We start from the raw sequence: 3932 nt of genomic DNA on the forward strand, positions 1-3932 counted from the left end.
TCTCTCAGGTTGAGTTTGTGTGATGTTTCCTAAGTAGATCCAGTTTATGACTTTTGGGCAGGAATGTCACATAAGTGATGCTGAGTTCTTCCCAGTGCATCAAATCTGGAGGCACATGCTTGGTTCCATTACTGGTGATGTTGACTTCAATCATTTGGTTAAGAAGTGTCTGCCAGGTTTGTCCATGGTAAAATTACTATTTACCCTTTTATTTCATAAATATCTTGTGTCGAGATACTATCAGACTTTGGAAATATTTGGTTACTCCTCAAAATTCCACCCACTAGATTTCACATCCATTGATGCTTCTCGCTTGAATCAATTATTATTATGATGTTTGCCAATGATGGTTTTTCTTATGTGTCATTGCTTCTACATTCATAAATAAAATGAAAAACAAAGGAGAAGGGAAAGCTTGTGATTTTGGTTCTTAAATTGCCCCAGATTTGGCCAGTGGTAGCCATTTCAGGCTGACTTCTTGTCTTTTTGACCTGTCCCCATTGTTCTTTGAGCACTTCCTTGCTCTCTGGTACAGCAAGGTGTTCCAAGCTCATTGTGTATTTTTTCTGCCCCAGCCCTGAAATCAGCCACTTTTCATAGAAGCCGTGATTCCTTTTAGGGGAGAGTGCTATTTAGAAACCAAGATCTGGGCACTAATTGTGGTAGGTGTGCATATTGCTATAGGGATTGTCATTGCTCATAGGCCCCATCGGTGAACAGCAGGGAATTAAGTGTGTGTACTTAAGTTCACATACATGCCTGCATACATTAATCTATAGTTCTATCTCAAAATATATTGGAAACCATGAATTCTTACTGATATTTCCAATTCCAATCCAATCCCACATGGTTCATTCTAGTTTTTCCCTTTCAATTCTTATTACTCCCTTTTCTGACAGTAAGCTGGCTCCCATCATCAGTATGCTATTTGTTCAGTCCTCTCTTATGTAACCAGACTCTTGGCCCTGCCACTATGTACATGTCCTCCTCACTCCTACTTGGATTCCAATACCCCACCTCAGATTGTGTCCACTCCTGTTCCTCCCAAGTGCCTGCCCTCTTCACCCCATCCTTTCTCAGATACCCTGTGCAAGGTCACCTCTTCTGCAGATGGTTTTCCTCCTTCGGGCGCTGAAAACCCATTCTGGGCTGTCCTGCCCCTGTGTGGATGCCTACTGACCCTGTTCAGTCCTTGATACCTCGTCCTACATTGCCCACCTTTCAGGGATGCTCTCACTGGAGCTCCAGAACTGTACACTGTGGCCTTCCCTCACTGATGCCTTCCTCATTCCATCCAGGTCCCAACAGCTCATCTGGGCCACCACCACTCCCTGGTTTTGTCCCCATGCTTCTGAACAGAAATATTTGGGAAGAGCTATACCTTGTGTAATTGACTTGTCAAGCTCTACAAAGCAAGGATTTTGATTGAATTGCATCGACTCTAGGTAATTTGTGGAGAAAAGACATAATACTGAGTTTTCCAAACTATTAATATTTTAAAAGTCTGATTAACTCTCAATGTTTAAGAATTTCCCATAGAGGCCTTGAATATATTTTTTAGGTTTATTCATGGTTACTTGACACTTTTGATCCTATTATAAATATTATTTTAAAAAATCAATTTCATTTTCTGTTTGCTGCTAGGTTATAGAAATAAAATTGATATTTTGCATATTGAGCTTGGATTCAGCTATCTTGCTAAACTCTCTAATTTTTTCTTATTTGAATATTTTACCTGCAGATTCTTTTGTATTTTCTACACATACAGACATATGAATTGTGACAGTTTTGTTTTTTCCTTTCTAATTCCTAGAGTTTTAATTTCTTTTTCTTTCCTACTGCAGGAATGATGTGGAATAAAACTGGGCATAGTCGGTATCCATGCCTTGTTGGAATTCCAAAGGAGAAACAGAATATCTTTCCATAACTATGTAGATAGTGGATTTTAAAAAGTAGCTATCATTTATTGCTGTATTAGTTTTCTATTGCTGTATAACAGATCATCACTAACTTGGCATCTTAAAAACAAACACATTATTGCACGTTTTCATGGGTCAGGAGTCTGGGATGGTTTGTGAATCCTCTGCTCTGGGTCTCACAAGTCTGCAATCAAAGTGTCAGCTGGGCTGTATTTTCATTTGGAGGCTAGACTGGAAAAGAATCTGCTTTCACACTCATTCAGTTGCTTGGCAGAATTTATTTCCTTGTATGACTCTGTATTTATCTTCCCAGCTATTTGCTGGCTCTCACTTGGAGGCTGCCCTCAGGACCTAGTGGTTGCCTACGGTTCCTAGAGTCTGGTCTCAGTCTGTCCAGGATGCCATAAAAAAATACTTTAGTCTTATTAACAGCAGAAATTTATTTCTCACAGTTCAGGAGGCTGGGAAGTCCAAGATCGAGGCAATGGCACACTCAGTGCTTTCTGGATGGTAGACACTGGTGTTTTTGCCATGTCCTCACATGACAGAGGGACAAGGGATCTCTCTCAGGCCTCTTTCATAATGGCATGAGTCCCGTTCATGAGAGCTCCACCTGCATGACCTAATCAACTCCCAAAAGCTCCACCTCCAAATATCGTCACATTGGGCATTAGGATTTAACATGAATTTGGCGGGGGCATCACAAATGTTCAGTCTACAGCAAGGCTGTTCATGGTTCTTGGCCATGTTGGCTTCCTCAGTGTGGTTCCTTACTTCATAAGGCCATCCAGGAGAATCTCTCAATTCCAGGAGGGCTCAGTACTCTCTTAAGGGGTTTCACCTGATTAAATCAGGCTAACCCAGAACAGTTGCCCTTTTGTTAACTCAAAATTAACTGAATTAATTATATCTGCAAAGTTCCTTTACATTTGGCATATTCTGAAGTCACAGATCCTGCCCACACTCAAGGGAAAGGGATTATAAAAGGTGAGAACACCAAATGGCAGATATGATGGGGTAACCCTAGGGTCTCTCTGCTACAATTTTGTTAAGGAAGTTCCCTTACAATACTAATTTTCTGAGTTTTACCCTGAATGGATGTTGAATATTACTAGATGCTTATTTTGCATCTATTGAGATAATTTTTTTTTTTTTTTTGGTGAGGAAGATTTGCTCTGAGCTAACATCCATAGCCATCATCCTCTTTTTGCTTGAGGAAGATTAGCCCTGAGCTAACATCTGTACCAGTCTTCCTCTATTTTGTCTGTGGGTTGCTGCCACAACATGGCTTGATGAGTGGTGTAGGTCCATGTCTGGGATCTGAACCCACAAACCTGGGCTGCCAAAGCAGAGCTCTCTGGACTTAACCACTATGCCACAGGGCTGGCCCCAGAGATAATTTTTAAAAAATTTGTTAATATGGTGAATTACATTACATTATTCACTCATGTTAAACCAACCTTGCATTTCTCAGGTAGATTGAACTATGGTTATTTGTTTGTTTTATACATTGCTGCTCTTGGTGTGCTAATATTTTGGTGAGGACTTTTCCATCTCTGTTCATGTATAGTGCTAATACAAGTAATTTTGAATACTTTAACTCCATTTACACCTCTCCAAACTTATGTGAATTGTTGCTTTATATTTTAATTCTGCCTTGTATCTTTTTAAAACACAAGATGTTTTTATAACTTTTATATGATACTGTCAATGTTCATTTAAATTTATCTACATATTTAACTCTTTCTTGTATTTTCTTCTTGCATCTCATAACTTCCATTGGGGATCATTTTTCTTCTGCTGGTAGTGTACATCCTTTAGAATTTTCATCAGCAGGAACTGTGTGGTAATGAATCTCTGTTTAAAAATGTTTTTATTGAAGACAGACGTCAGCATCATGGCAGAGTGAGCTCTTCCCTTAGACTTTCCCCCCTAAGAAACAATGAAAAGAACACTCATAAACCAACAGAGGACATTCACGCAACACAACAGACATCTGAGAGGCCCATGCAA

This window comes from Equus caballus, chromosome 29, assembly GCF_041296265.1.
Source record: "Equus caballus isolate H_3958 breed thoroughbred chromosome 29, TB-T2T, whole genome shotgun sequence".
NCBI lineage: Eukaryota > Metazoa > Chordata > Mammalia > Perissodactyla > Equidae > Equus > Equus caballus.